This window comes from Callithrix jacchus, chromosome 13, assembly GCF_049354715.1.
Source record: "Callithrix jacchus isolate 240 chromosome 13, calJac240_pri, whole genome shotgun sequence".
NCBI lineage: Eukaryota > Metazoa > Chordata > Mammalia > Primates > Cebidae > Callithrix > Callithrix jacchus.
This window is the reverse complement of record NC_133514.1, coordinates 79483580-79500297: the sequence shown is the minus strand read 5'-3', so window position 1 is coordinate 79500297 and position 16718 is coordinate 79483580. Positions and strand designations below refer to the sequence as shown.

Genomic DNA, 16718 nt, shown 5'->3' with positions numbered 1-16718 from the left:
TGTTTCCTGAAAAAAATACAGGTACAGAATGTGCTTGCAGAAAATCAAAACCAGCAGAGCTCAGCACAAAGACAGGGTGCATGCCAGAGCAGGACCCAGGACTAGAACAGGCTGCATCTCCTCCAGAACAGCAGGCCCCAGCAAGGCATTGGGCAGCACGCCCCGAACAGAGTCACATTTTATTTTAGACACACTCCTATCTTTAACCTGGAATACTATGGCCTTAAAAAAAACAAAGCTCAGGGCACCTCCAGTTTTAATTTAGCTCAGCACAGCCATGCTCCTCCAAGCCAGAATCACTCACTACATAGGGAAGAAATGCAGGAGCAGCTGTCTGTCACCTGCCCACTGGACAGGTCCCCCATCACCTCATCTGTCTAGGCTGCTTGACCATTCAACTCTATACCTACAGAGCATGACTGGGGCTAAAATACCCAACGCCTCAATGCTGGAGTCCTGTCTAGGGAGGATCTCTCTGTGGGCTTCCTGGGTCCACAGATAACACTGATTTTTGCCAACTGAGTTAGAAGCAGATGGGAAAATAGGTACAGCAGATGGGTAAAGCCTAACCACCAAGACAGCTCGTGAGAGAACTGGCCTTGAATCTGCAGCCAGAGAGGCTCCAGGCAGCTCCGAGAATGGCCACTGGCCTACCACAGGAGCAGGTGACCTTGAGGGTCCTCAGAAAAGAATAATCATTGAAGAAGGAGGGGCTAAGCCTGACCTGCTCACTGCCTTCTCCCAGATTCACCCATCTTCCCTCAGAAAGGAGCCAAGGGAGGAGTGCAAAGAAGACCCATGTCCTCCCAGGGTGCTGTGGGGAATTCCCTGATCTCTCTGGAAGAGTAAGAGCAAGGCGTAGGGTTCCCTTGAGATGCATCCACTGCAGAGGAAAATGAAAATCCATATCATGTTATTTTAGGCTCTACATGTGGAGGGAGCACATATTTAGGGGGAAAAAAAAAAGCAGTGCTCCAGTAAAAGACAATAATTATGTATGTCCACTGAGAAATGGAAGTGGGGAGTATGCAGGACTGGCAATGAGTCCAGCCTGAAAGCCCGATCACAGCTCTGTGATTGCAGAAAAGAATGAATTATAGGACTATTATTTTCTATGACCATTAACACTGAAAATCACATTGTGACGCCGTATGAGGAAGAACCCTGTGCATTCTACACAAGTCAACTGACACAGGCCCAGTGACAGGGATGGCATCACAATGGCGGGGCAGGAGGAATACGAAGGTCAATTCTTCAACTTTGCAGTCTAGGAGTATTGACCTAAGGGAGAAGGAAGGAAAAAAACAAATGTACTTGCAGGCTGCCTGCCCCACTCTGACTTCCTTTTACTTTTTTTAAGCATCAATGCATCTTTATTCACAAATAAAAGCTGCGGCAAGATGTCATCTACACATTTGTATAAAGATTCGGACATCCCATAACAGCGCACGATCCTCCGAAAACACGAATTGTCACGCAGGAACATCGCAAACACTGGCAGGCTCATCCCTCATCTGCATTTGGCCAAAAAAAAGCCTCTCGAGGCCCCCCACCCTGCCCAAGGTGCCCCCAGAGACAGCTGGCTTCTCAAAGCTGGAGAGAGTCAAGCCCCCAGGACACCTTCCCTAGAAAACCATAAACACATAGATCATTTGTCTTCAAATTCCCATGGCAAATACTGCATTTATAGGCAAAATGATACAAAAATATGAACCTAACAGAACCTTTACAAAGCCCTTATTCCCCATCTTCATTGTTGGTAGTGGTGGTCTGTTTTGTTTTTTTACTTGTGGTTTTGGTAACAATTCCTGCTGTGGAAGAGGCAATGTGTGCCTGGGGCTCTGCCCTCTTGACAGAGCAGGGTGCTCTCAGGAAGGGAAGGGACTCAGTCATCCCTGCCCAGGAAACCCTGGGGATGGATCTGTGTTGGGAATGCCACACAAATCCCCTGTAACCCAGGCTCTGCTGAGAAGAAACCACTGTAAAAGAAAAGTAACCTGGAACCCTAAAGGACCCCTGGGGCATGCAGTCATGCTACACAAAACTGCTTAGCTGCAAAGAAGGTGAGATGGACATGTACAAAACTGGCACTAACCCCAGCCTGGACGGTCGCAGCGGGACTGGGCTGACCCTCTGACTCCTAGGCCTTCTCATCAGACTGGGCAACAGTCCCAGGAACACATTTTACCCATTTTCTTTTTATGTGTGAAAAAGAGCAGACCTGGGGAGACCTGTGGGGGCTCCCAGTGTTTCCCTTTTCCTGTTTAGCTTGGGCCCTGTGTCTGGTTCAATTTAAGAATCAGGGCAATGTCAGAAAGACATGATATGCTATAGAATCAGAAGTGGAGAAATGAGGAGTATAATTAGTATTTTATGAGCAAATATCCTTGGAGAAAAACCACACCAAAAAGACAAAGATTAAAGAAAAAGTCTAATGTAACATACTTTCAAAGACATATACATACACAATGCTTCTTAAGTTTATATAGAGAATTCTCCCATTTTTAAATAAACTATGTCTCCAAAGTTCAGTTAGGGAAACTAAGGATCAGGGCAGTTCCATGATCAGGTCTTAGAAACCCCAAATTCCTTCCTTAAGGCCCCTTTACCCTTCAGCCTCTCCCCATGAGAGGAATGGACTCCATCCCTATCCATAATGGTCAGTCTCACTGGGAAGCAGGAGTAGATACATTACACCACTGGCGAGGTAAGGGGCAATGATAGCACATGGCAGCACTAAAAGCCCAGGGAACCTCCAGAGTGGGTGGGCTGAGCCCTGCCAATGCGGGATGGAGGAGCAGCGTGGAGATGGATGTGGGATGAAGCTCAGGTACCTAGCACACATTTCAACCACAGGTCTAGAACTCAGGGAAAGAGTGAAACTTTAAGCATGCAGCTGCTAGTTAGAATCATGAAAGTGGATGGCACTGCTTCATATATGTATTGCATTTACTTACGTGTCTGTTTATTTCCTTTATAGCACTCAATGTAATAGTTACACCTACAGGCATTGAATAAAGATTGATGTGTTCTTTTGAGTCAGGTGGAAATCTGGGAAGATCTGACATTACAATAACATAAATGATAGTGATGATTTCAAGCCTACCCTCAAGAAACTGCTATATTTTGACAGTGATAGCAACAAAGCTCGTGCTAATGAAACACCTGCAGGGCTACCAGATGCCAGGTTCTTGACCTAAGCCACCCTCATGGCTCATCATTCCTTTCTGCAGCTCACAAGGGAAGTGTCAGGGTCCCCCATTTTTAGAAAATGTATCATGTCCCAAATCTAGCAACCTGATGACGCTGTCTCCAGAATTAGAATGCTGCCTCTCCCTTACCCACCAACTCGCCTCAAGCAGGACACCCCTGAGGGAGAACCAACACTTCTGCCTGTAGTCTGGGTCCTTGACTAAGCAGGACCTCACCCAGGACATAGTCCAGGGCACTTGCCTTTTTTTGGGTGGTGGGGAGGATATTTTTGGCTCCTAAACCATTTGTTTAAGAAAGAAAAATAGGCCGGAGCGGTGGCTCATGCCTATAATCCCAGGACTTTGGGAGGCAGAGGCAGGTGGATCACAAGGTCAAGAGATCAAGACCATCCTGGTCAACAAGGTGAAACCATGTCTCTACTAAAAATACAAAAATTAGCTGGGCATGGTGGTGCACGCCTGTAGTCCCAGCTACTCGGGAGGCTGAGGCAGGAGAATTGCTTGAACCCAGAAGGCGAAGGTTGCGGTGAGCCGAGATTGTGCCATTGCACCAGTCTGGGTAACAAGAGCGAAACTCCGTCTCAAAAAAAAAAAGAAAGAAAGAAAGAAAAATAGATATGCTAAAGGAAAGTTGCCTTAAAAACTGCCATATTTTGAATATTTAATGTTAGATTCTAGGTATACAATGTCATTTGGAGGCGACATCAGAAGTCCTGCCCACAAGGCCCAGGTCAGTGGTCTCTTGCCTGGCCCATGAGCAGGGTGCTGCACTCAGAATCCCACTTTCTCCAATCCCCCTGAGCTAGATGCCACAGCATGGAAGCCCTATGAGTCCTGATGAAGACCAAGCCTCAAGCCAGACCCCAGAAAGGACTGAACCCCAAACCTTATGGACAGCTGAGGGGAGGCTGGGCCACACCTAGAACTCACAGCCAAGCCACCCTCTGAGTATCACCACCACAGCAGTGCTGCCCTCCAGGAGCCTGGCACGAGCTGTTCCAGGTAATCTGTATACCATCTCAATACACATGCCCACACTGATCCCACCCTTCAAGATTCTACTGTCTTTCAAGACAAGCCACAGCACACACAGGTGACTCACACTGGCTTGGGCAATTCCCAGCCAAGGCAGCTCCATGGAGCTCCTTTCAATGTCTGTAACAGGCAGGGAAATTTTTCACTGTTTTTATGGCTTTCTGCTAAGTGATTCGTGGCACTCTATTTCTTCCCAGAAGCCTCTGAGGCCAACCTAGCCTGGTCAACATAGTGAAACCCTGACTCTACCAAAAATATGAAAATTAGCCAGACATGGTGGTGGGCACCTATAATCCCAGCTACTTTGGATGGTAAGGCAGAAGAATCACTTGAACCTGGGAAGTGGAGGTTACAGTGAACCAAGTTCTTACCACTCCACACCAGTCTGGGCAACAGAGTGACACCCTGTCTCAAGAAAAAAACAAAAGAGGATAATTGAAGAAAACCATAAAAACAACCCCAATGCCAGCAGCTAAGCAGGAATTATGGGGTCAGAATCACCCTCAGGCCTTAGGTTGGCTAACTCCATTTTGTAAGAACAAATAAAATTTTAATAGAAATTTATTGACCTACAGTTTCAAATCTGTCGGCTGCTCAAAAAAAAGATAGTAGCTAAAATGTATTTTAAACACATCAATTGGGCATTACTTGGTTTTCATATTTAAGAGTTCCACAATATATTTCTCCAGCTTAATAGTTAATACAATTCTGTGATGCAGTTCTGGTTATGGAAGATGGGCTCCTTCAAGAATTAGAGGCGAGATATATATGTCAGTCCAGGTCAGTTCTGTCTCTAGGAATAGGTCAGACATTTTAAAGTCACATTCCTTTAGAGGAACTGGATACTCAAATTTTGATTGTGTTCTATTGGTTTGTAAGGCAACAAAACACAAACCATGGTGCTGGTGGTAGTGGTGGTAGCAGTGGCATCTGCCACCACTTGCCAAGGGCTTAGTCAGGACCTACAAACCCGCTATCTCCTCGAGCATTTGCATCACCACCAGGAAGGAGGCACTAGGACCCCCTGTTCTCACGGTTAAAAATAAGCAGACAGGCCTTCTTGGGGTGGGTAACTTGCTCACGGACACAGAGGCAGGTCTAGGATTGAACCCAGTTTGTCTGATTCTTAAACACATACTAGATCATTCTGCCCATTGTTTGGGCACACAAACCAATACTCAATATAAGACTTTATTTTTAAAACGGAGTCTAGCACCAATGAAATATTTATTTAAGCCCCACAATTTTTTTTTTTTTTTGAGACAGTTTTTTGCTCTTGTTGCCCAGGCTGAAGTGTAATGGCATGATCTTAGCTCACTGCAACCTCTGCCTCCCGGGTTCAAATGATTCTCTTGCCTCAGTCTCCCAAGTAGCTGGGATTACAGGCATGTACCACCATGCCCCACTAATTTTGTATTTTAAGTAGAGATAGGTTTTCACTGTGTTGGTCAGGCTGGTCTTGAACTCTTGACCTCAGGTGATCCACCTATCTCAGCCTCCCAAAGTGCTGGGAGCCACTGTGCCTGGCTTCATCGTCATAGTTTTTTAAAGGAGATACTGTCGTCCCCTTTTGATAAATGAGGACACTGAAGTCAGAGCAGTGAGGTCACTTTTCCAAGGTCACACTGCTTCTCAGGGCCAGGTCTGATTCTAGATCCCTAGTTCTCTCATCAGCCCAGAGCTGTGCTAGTCAAGGGCTCAGATACCTGGAGCACAGTAAGCGCCCAGTCAAGAGGCAAGGGCAGCTAGCATTACCAAAGGAACCACAGCACAGAAGTGGAACACATCACCCTGCAGTCAGGCGGGCAGACCTGGGTGCAAATCTCAGCTCTGTCATATACTCCCCATGGAACCTTGGCCAGGTGATTAGACCACTACGTGCCTCAGCTTTCTCCTCTATTAAGTGGGAACAGTAATTCAGATTCATAGCTTACTGTTTGGATTAAAGGAGAACTACCTGTCAAGTGCTTCGCTCAGTGCCTCGTAGGAAATATAAGCATTAAGTGCTTAGTAGAAATTTCCCTTTCTGCCTTTATAGAAAGATGCTATTTTAAAAAGTAAATTGCCCATTGTAATAAAACAGAACTTTTCCATTTAGAAATTTTCCAATTAGACAGGTGGGGATGTGAATCTGAGCTCTGCAGTTTAGCTCTTGTGTCCCTGGGCAAGCTCCCAAACCTCTTTGTATCTCACGTTCTCCCTCTGTAAAGTAAGGGCAATGTTGTGTCAGGAAGATAAATGGAATCAGCTCTGTTAAGCACCTTTCTCATAGCATGTGCTCAGTAACAGTAGCCAGTGAGGCCTGAACATAACTCAAACACAGCACAGCACCCCGAGAACTCCCCCAGCCTCAGATGTCCACCGCAAGAGAGCACTGTGTTTCGGGACAGCACCAACTCTGCTTCCAGACAGAATCCTCAGATCTAAATTCCCACATCTCTTCCATCCATCCATTCCGAGGTGACATCCCAGGATGGAAAAGTCACCCACCCAGGAGGAAGCCTGCCCAAGAACAGGGCACAGTAGGGCTGGAAGGGCTGTCCAATGCCATCCTGTAACAGCATGGAAACAGCCGCCTGCCCAAGTCACCCACCCTGTGAATAATCAGACAGGGCACTCCCTGCAGAAGTGTGGCAGGCCAGTTCTCCCTGACCATCACACACAGACAGGCCTGCAGAGCACTCCAGTTACGCAGACAGATTACCGCAGCATCGCCTTCACGTTGAGCAAACACTTAAACCTGGGGAAATCGGTGCCCAGACATCAAAGCTAGAAATGAAACATATGGTCAGTAGGAGGCTTGCATAGGCTCTCCCTAACATGGAGCAAGTCAAAATAATAGAGGCTGTCTTACATTCCTAGCGCCAGGACCCATATTGGGTTGACAGAATCTGAAACAAGTTAGGGTAATAGAGGCAGCTGTTTGAATAGATTCACTGGAAAATCTCAGGCAGCTCTTGGGACCAAGCTGTAAAGGAGATAAGATAGAAATAATCATTCTGGTACCACAGTAGACAGTCCTTGAGGGTACTGGGGCCCTTTGAATCAGACTTAGCAAGAAATTTTTGCCTCTGACCTTCTAGTTGAAACAAAATTAGTTGCCAAAAGACTTAGGCAAATGCTATACTGCACATAGGCACATAACCCCACCAATATAAGCACTAGGAAAATTGTAATACTTTGAGTTGGTCTGGTGGAATTATCTCCAGCCTTCTCCCCATATCTGGTTACAGCAATAAATTACCTTCTTTCCTATTTTGTCTGCTTCTTGTCACTGGGCCTTGAAAGAATGCAGCCAGACCCAGCTTGGTTCCGGGAACAGAAGCGCGGCAGTGGGCAGTCACAGGAAGAGCTACAGCCCATCCCTAATGAAGCACCCTGCTCTTCTTCATTCGCTCATCAAAGTCTGCCACCAACTCATTACATATGAGGATGACAGCATCCCACCACATTCCCCGAAGCACACACTGCAACGGAAAGGCCACAGAAGCTGTTCCATGGAGCAGTTTTGCATCAGGCTGCTACGCTAAACCACCACCATCTTACCTTCAACCTCCCAGAGACCTGGGCCCCACTGCAACAGCCGGCACCACGGAGCCCGGCCTGGCATGTGCACAAGCCACGAACACTCACAGACGGTGCAATTCCAGGCTCACCTGACACACTCCTCAAAACAACAGTCTACTCACTTTCACAGCTTTTTACCTCTCTATTTACTCTCACATCCTTCCTACCCCTTTGAGGTGCTCCCGTGGCATCATCTGTTAGCATATGGTACTTAACACTTACTGCCTTTTATTCTTTTCCTGAGAACATATCAAAGGAATTCATTTCTGAAGTAAACAAATCAAACCTAAGAAATATTGTCAGTACCATGACCCTTTTAGCTTCTTTATTTAACCAACAAATAATTTGGGACCTCCTTCTGAGGGTGAGACAATATGCTGCATCTGGCATAACAGGATCCACACCTTCATGTACTCAAGAGCAAGCTGCCACAACACAGAGAATCCAGACCTCACAGAGCTCAGGCCAGGACCAAGGCACCAAACCCAGAATGGGGAGGACTCGTACCTTCACATGCTCAAGAGCAAGCTGCCACAATGCAGAGAATCCAGACCTCATAGAGCTCAGACCAGGACCAAGGCACCAAACCCAGAATGCAGAGGACTCATACCTTCACATGCTCAAGAGCAAGCTGCCACCCACACAGAATCCAGACCTCATAGAGCTCAGATCAGGATCAAGCCACCAAACCCAGAACAGGGAGGACTTGCAGCCTCTGCCTGGCATCTTCATCCTCCTCTTGGGCAGCTCCAATAGCCAGCAGCGACAGAGTGTAGTGAGAGACCCCATTTCTAGGGACTTCCCAATGTGAAGCCAGAACAAGAGACCAGGAATCCAGCCGATCAGAGTGGAAGCCTGGAAGGGATGTGAAAGCCCCAGCTCCATCTCCCAGGCATCTGCAGCCTGGCTCAGAAGGAATTTTAGCTGCATTCCTAAACACAGTCAGCTCTTTAAGGGTGAAGTCCATTTTTCTCAGCTGATTTACTTTCTTCTAAAGCAATCTGTAAACCACACTGGAACTCAGCCAAAACACCATCCTTTGAAGCCTGCTGAAACTTCACTTAGAGAAATGTTTCAAAAGACATCTATTTAGATGTTTTGGCGGCCCTTTCAGACATCTCAAACCAGAAGGGCTGCATTGGTCTCAGCAATCATATCTGTAGAGAAGGGCTGGAGATGGTTTCAATGGCCTAAAGAGAGGAGCACCAGGCCAGTGCAAAGAACCTGGGCAGGGAATCGAGACTCCAGCCCTAGTCCCATAGCGTCCCAGCCCTGTGGCCATGAATAAATGCCTCACCACTGGTAGACCCCTTTCTCAGCCCCCACCGTGGCTCAGGATGGGTGGTGAGGGCTCCTGAACCTCTGGGTGGGAAAGAACCAAGGTGCAAATGTGTCAGCCAGTGAACAGGGCTCACAGGACTTTTTTTTAAATGGCTGAAGTAGACAGGATTTCTTCTTTAGGTTTCTCATAGAGTTTCTCTCAAACTAATAATCTTTGTAGCATTTTTCAACTTTTGAAGTACTTATAAATACATTGTCTAAATTTAAAAGTGTTATTAAAGTGATCATTGACTCTTGAGTCTTGTCTTAAAAAGAAAGAAAAAGAGAGAAGGAAAAAGGAAGGAAGGAAGGAGGTAGGGAGAAAATGGGAAGGGAAGGGGAGGGGAGGGGAGGGAAAGGGGAGAGGAGGGGAGAAGGGGGTGGGAAGGGGAGGGGAGGGGAGGTTGGAAAAATTGGAGGGAGAGAAGGAGGGAGGGAGGGACGGAGGGAGGGAGGGGAATGGATGGATGGATGGATGGATGGATGGATGGATGGATGGATAGATGGATGGAGGACTGAAGTATTGACTGGAAACCCGGCTCTATCCTTTGCCCCAACAATTTCTCTACAACCTTGTAAGCTGGTGACTCTTCCTGCCCACACACCCACAAACACAAACCAGTTACTGGGATTACAGATAAGTCATGTTACTTCTGGGAACAATTAATAGAATCTGTTTCCTTTTTTCAATTATGCTAAATAATGAACAGAACCTTTTAACTTTTTCTTCTTAGTTATTCTGTTGCTATTACTCCAGTATATGGGCTTGAGATGACAGCACTTGTAACAATTCTCCAATGCCTTTCTTTCCTCCTTTAAAGTAAAGCTTGAACTGGTAGCAGATTTACCAAACTATGAATGCTTTCTGTTTTTTTCCCCAAGTTAAAATACTTCCTGTCAGGTACTTCTAACACAACAGAAATGTTGAGATGTGAAAAATACACTGACATGCACCCACTCCTTAAAGAACCTTCTTCAGCAACACATTTTGAACCATCCATCCTACTTTTCAACTCCCACACCCTCTGAAAATCAAAATTTCTAGAAATAAGACAAAGCATTTTGTTTCCTGAAATAAAATTTGATTGTCCAGTGCCAAAAATAAAGTTGTATCTTCATGGGGACAGCCATAAGCACTCAGAGCCAGTCACTAGAGCTCACATCACTCCCCAGAAGCAGACCAGACCAGTGAGAGGAAGGTATTTATACAGACACTCTAGTCAAAACCACCCAAAACCAGGGTGGTTTCCCTATCAGAAGTTGTTTTCTGGATATAACTGACGTTTGGCTGGATAGGAACTTCGGAGTCTAACTGCCAGCATGTGATTTAAATTTGTCAGGTAACACCTGCTACAGGCGTCTGTATTAATGGGACTTCATTTTCCACTATCAGTTTTGTTTGCCAGAGTTTCATATTCCTTGGTAAGTGACCAACCAGAATATAAACAATTACATGGACAGTGTAGAATAAACACACTGCTAATGGCTCTAAGGCAACACTCCAATTCCATTATCCAACACCTCAAGATCCTTAGAGATGAAAGGTAACGGAGTCCTAAAGAAGCAATTCATAATTTAAGTAAAATTGGGGGAAGGCCAAATACAAATATGAAATGAAGCTGTCATAAGATACCCTGAGATATATACTTTCTTTCCTGTGATTCAATTCACATTGTTCCTGTCCATTTTCCTTCTCTTGGTGCCTCATGATTCCCAGAGCTGACCTGAGCTTCCAGCCCTATCTGGAAGGTTCCATGCTATCTCCCTCTCTCAAGTGTGTGTCTCCTCTTTATTCATCCCCTGTATTTCTGTTTGCATGTCTATAGATGGCAAAGTCACTCTTTAAATTCATTCTTTAGTTGCTCTTTCCATCTTGGTGAGAAATCAATCCCGACCTATATATCACATGAATATAACATGTGTATGGAAAGACATGTGACAGAACTGAATGGTTCCCAGCATTTAAAGACTATACTTGGGTGGGCACAGTGGCTCATGCCTGTAATCCCAGCACTTTTGGAGGCCGAGATGGGCAGATCACCTGAGGTCAGGAGTTCGAGATCAGCCTGACCAACATGGTAAAACCTCGTCTCTACTAGAAGTACAAAAAATTAGCCAGCCATGGTGGTGCACAACTATAGTTCCAGCTACTTGGGAGGCTGAAGCAGGAGAATCTCTGGAACCCGGAAGACAGAGGTTGCAGTGAGCCAAAATCATGCCATTGCACTCCATCATAGGCCATGAGAGTGAAACTTTGTCTCAAAAAAAATAAGAAAAAAAATGACTACCTGACAGCATGTTTTATATCCTTCCCATATCTCTTCTCTCATCCTTTTTTTTTTCTGCAGTGGTGGGTGGGGGGGTAAGGGGGGGCAAGGGGGAGAGACAGGGATTGGACACACCTGTCAATTCCAGTCTGATGGAAGGCCCCTTGGAGGCAGCTACTCACACAGAGTGCAGAGGCTGACAGGCTGACCTGCCTAAGAAATCTCCCTCAGCCCAGACCTTAGGGCCTTCTAGACACATACACACTCCATGGGGTCTGCCTCCTGGGAACTGTGACAGATTAATGGGAAACAGATGATGGGAGGTACTTATTTGATTAACCCACAGAGCTTGTTTTTACCTAGAAAACAGAACCACAGGCAGAAACAGCTTGAAGACTTGGGGTGTAAAAGAGAGGAGGTTTTTAATTTCTTTTAAAGGACCAAGCACTGGGAGTCTCCTTCTGCAAGGGGAGACTCAGTGTCAAACCCATCTCCTGCTGAGGCTGCAATTGGCCACTCAGGAGACTTTGCAGGAAGATTAACCTCTCTGGAAGAATGAAAGATGGTTTCCAGGGTTTCTGGAAAATCAGAGGGTCTTAGCATCAAAGAGCAGAAAATAGGAAATATGATGACCCAATGCACCTGATGCCACCAGGGATGAGCACAGCCAGGACACTGTGAGCTTGGCCATCATGATGTCCAGACACAGGGCAAGGAGGGTGGACCACCTGCAGCTCCAAATCAAAGCTGCATGGTAGAGGTGGAAGAGAAGCAGAAGCAGCCTCTTGTGGAATGCAGGACAGAGCCAGCCAGAAGTCCAGGTCCAGGGCCTGGAGTCAGTGAAGGCAGGGCAGGTGGGCTAAGAGGGGAAAAATGACTGGGGGAGAGAGGGTAGGGGTGTCTCCCACTCAGGAAACAGCCAGCTTTACTTCCTTTCTGCAGCATACCGTGGACATGTGGAGGCCTGCCACAGAGTAGATCACAAGAGGACCAGCTGCATCTCGTGGATCCTACAGCAAGCATCCAGAGGTGCCAGGTGCCCAAGCACACACACATCACCATTCAGGCCTTGTCTCTCTCAGCATGCAGGACTCCATGCACCTCATCTTTATTAACTAGCACGGATACAGCACTTGGGTGCTGTCCAGCCAAGAGTGTCAAAAAGGCCATTTGCAATTTCCCATAGGAAACATCTAGTTTTTATGGAAATTCCAAACTGACACAGAGCCAAGAAGCAGCAAGAACCACAGGGGAGTCTAGCTAATTTTCCAAAGGCCACCCCAGGGTCAAGTGAAATGTCAGAATAGGAAGCTAGAGGGGGGCCTGCCTGCAGGCCAGGAGGGCTCAGCCACCAGAAACAAGCTCAAATTGATTAGAGGGAAAGATGCCCAGAGGTGGGGAGAAAGTAGTGCCCAGCCTGGTCAGAAGACTCAGTGAGGTAGGAGAGGAGCCATGCTCAGATTCACAGGCTGAAGAAGAAAGGCAGAACCTAGAAAGGGACTGGGAAGAAAGGAGAGGGGGCAGGGGTTGGAGGCCATGAATTACAGCTCCATTCCCCATCTTTCAAATATAGAAGCCCAGGAACCCCTAAACTGTAGCTATAGGAGGCTCAAGCACTGGACAAAACCTGCACCTCACCTGAGCTGCCACCTAATGCCACACATATGTATACCACCTCTATCACCATCAGTGGAAGCAGGTACCAATGCAGGATCCTTCCCCATTCAGACTGCACACACAGCCTCAGGACCTTGCTCAACAGAGTCCCAGGGAGCCAACACTCCTAAATCAGCTGGCTATGAGATGAATCCCGTTCGTTACACTTGCCCTAGAAGGTTCTTCCTGAGGAAATGCTCCACTGTTTATAATTCATCTCTTTGCTCTAACAATATAATGCAAAGCACATGGCTACATGATAGGGCCTGCAAGAGAAAAATGCTTTCCAAATTATACATTGATGTTTTGTTCTATTGATGTTGCTGCTGCTGGAAACTGGCATTAATGGATAAAATGACCTTCTCTCCTATCATTTTCTTGCCTTTAAAAGTGGCCTTTGTCCCTGTGACTTGACCATCTGAATAATTAGATGCATCTCATGTGGAGGTCAGTTGCTTTAGCCCCCTTGGCAGCCTCTGCCCGACTCATCTGTCCCTCACAGGAAGAACTCATCATCTCATAGGATTCTCAAAGGCCTCTGAAGACCCTTTGTGCCAGGGTTCTTTCACAGTTGAAAGAATAAATGACATTTTTGAATCTTCACCCAAATTTTACACTTTTGTTTAACTCAATGTTGGACACTAGAAAGTACAGGCCTCCTGGAACCCAGAGAATCAATCACCACGGTTTTACTTTCTTAATAGGAACATAGGATCTGCTTCAGAAAATTGAAGCCCAGAGGTTTTTTGCCAAACAAAATGACTTTAAAGCCAATCTGTAAAAAACACTCACATATTAACTTTAGGAGCCTAATGATTTCAAACCTTTTTTTTTTTTTTTAAATCCTAGATTCCATTCCTTACCCCACAATTCTTTAGTTCCTTTCTCTTCAGGATGAGATTTAGTTATCAGAGCCAGTTGGCCCACTGAACAGTTTTCTGGGGTCTGGAAATAGGATCACTTTTCAGGAACCAAAAAAATTTAGTTTCTCTAGCTAACCTCATAAAATGCAGACTTCTCATGTCTATCATACATTTTTTAATTCATATCTGTAAGTGTATGCCCACTATATGACCATCAAAATGTTCATTTCTTTGAAAGATCGAAGCTAGATTAAAAAGGCAAGTGCTGCAGCATTGGCTGAAATATCAATTGATCATACCAAAAATGCAAGAACAAATAAAAATCACATGGAGATGAGCACTGAGGTACGAAAGCTTGAGGCCTCTCTATACCAAAATCTCATTCCAACCTCCTGCCAAATGCTTCAGAACCACTGCACTATCAGAAAAGACCTGTTTCAGCTGCTAGCTGTAACCATCAAAGCAGAGCCCCTGTGGCCTTCAATTTTCATGAGAGTTGCCCGGCTGCTAACTATAAAGGCTCACCACACTCTCCTCCCAATGGGTGCCGGGTTCCAAAGTGAACACTGGAGAATTCCAAAGGCATGTCACCTCCAAATGATTAACATGCAGTCCTGGATTCTAAACATTCCTAAACTTAATAAAAACAGGAATGAAGGAGAAGAGAATGTAGGGTGAAGAAAGCATTATTTTTGAGACATTTCCTTGATAACATTTCAGACCCAGGAGACAAAAGCTGGTCCTGGATCCTCCCAGTTCAATCATGGGTGGAAGGAAAGTCTTCAGGGGAGCTGCATGTGGTGCTTGGCTGAGACGGCAGCCACTGTGCCCCATGCCTGCAGTGTTAATATTTCACCTATTTGTTATATGGTAAAGAGTGAACAACCTTGAGAAGAAACAAGGACTAAAACAACCAACGTGAAAAGGCTTATTTTCTCCTTGTCATATTTCCCATCGTTGTTTTGACTCAAAATTGTTCCATATATTGTTTTCTTTATCCCTAAGAAATCTCATCTAACACTGCCATTCAGAGAGGGAAGGAAGATGTCACATAGGGGAAGATACTTCATAAATATTATGCACACATCCCATTCTCTACACATAACCAAAGGATCACACTTAGTGCTATTATGATAAATCTACTCCAGATCTTGCTAATAGTGGGAAATGGAATAAGAAAAAAAAGGCCTTTTAATTCAAAGGAAAAGCTTTTCCTTTTTGGGGTGCTGCTGTTAGTTTATACAGCCAAATCCTCTCATCTGACATAATCAGTCCTGAGGCAATTAATGGTAAAGCTGATTAAAGCAGAAAATCCTTTTGAAAACACATAAACATAAACAAGACCTTAAAACATTTTGAACTCGATGCTATTATGGCAAAACATGCCGGTCTACCATTCAGGAGGCACAAATGGTTCTCTGAATAAGGATCTACTCATTGAAATTCCACCTAGACCTTTTACAAATCACTCCAGTAACATGGTCTGATTTCCAGTCTCAGTTTCTTTAAAGTTCAGCAGAACTAAAGATGCTTATGAAGAGCAGAATCCTCTTCTATTTTTATAATATTCCCACCTTTTATAGTTATCATAACCTATTTACATTGACAGAAATGCTTTTGTAGTGACAAATTTTGAGTCTTTTCCAAAATATTCAGTGAACTTTCAAGGAAGCAGTGACCTTTATGTAGTCGTATTTAACTAGGTTATGAAATATTTGGTACTATTTCATTAAATTACATAATTCTAATAACCAGTGCAATTGGCACAAGGAGGTTTCTGAGTGAGCACACTGACTCCATGAGCCCCCAGGTCAACCCCCAGAGCAGGGAGCATGTGTGTCCTAGTTGAGTGCGGGCTTGAGGGGCTGTCAGTGCTCAGTATGCCACAGGATAAGATGGCACACATCTTACATCTATCACATGGGACTATAGGATATAGAAGTCAAGTCAATAACACAGAAGGTGTTTTTTTAAAAATCCTGTACCTGAAATATTTGAGTACCTGAAATACTGCAAAGGAATGAGTTTCCTCAAAAGGAGTTTGCTCATTTGGATTTTGACCGAGCTCATTTTCATGTAAGTCTGCTTTCCACCACCTTACTATTCCTAGGAAAAGCCAATGCATCTTCATGTCCCAAACCTCTAGTGGTTATCAGCTGTGTTTCAATATTTAACTTCAACATGTTCAGTACATGTTATATACCTGGATTTGTTCTAGATCTGGGATGAGGGTAAGGGGGAAGTTTATCCAAAGTCGTGTCACAGACCTTTCCTTTAGGTAGATATAATTTCTGCATATGAAATCACCGGGAAAATATGAAGCTGGTAATAAAAAAGCCACTGATGAAATATAAGTGCCTATACACATTGTATAGTTACTCAGCACTACAAGCAGTTGAGAAGCAGAATGGTCAATGTTGGCTGGAGGTCCTGCAGATCTTACTTTGTTTCCAAGAAGATTTCCAATCCTCCTGACACTCTGACCTTTCAGTCCCTGAAGTTTGAGTCACCTGCACAATTATTCTCTGGCTGCACAGGTTATTACTCAAGACACTTGCAACCTCACCTCCCTCCACACCAAATGAAGTGAAATCATGTGGATGTCCCTTCATGCCCAGCTACTCCCCCTCCCCATCCCTGGGTGAAGGAGGGACCAGAAATAGTTTCCCTCACTCCACCCATGAATACCTTTCAGGTGCAGACTAGGATTCGACAGGATGATCTATGCTCTTTTGATTAGAAGATTAAATGAAGACTACACCATATATTAAACAAAAGCAAAATTACTAAGATACAAA

General features: G+C 45.1%; 1 protein-coding gene across 48 annotated transcripts in view; it reads right to left on the bottom strand.

Moving 5' to 3' along the window:
* Window positions 1-16718, bottom strand: part of FHOD3 (formin homology 2 domain containing 3) — a 508721-nt gene that overhangs the window by 420396 nt on the left and 71607 nt on the right. The window lies entirely within an intron of this gene.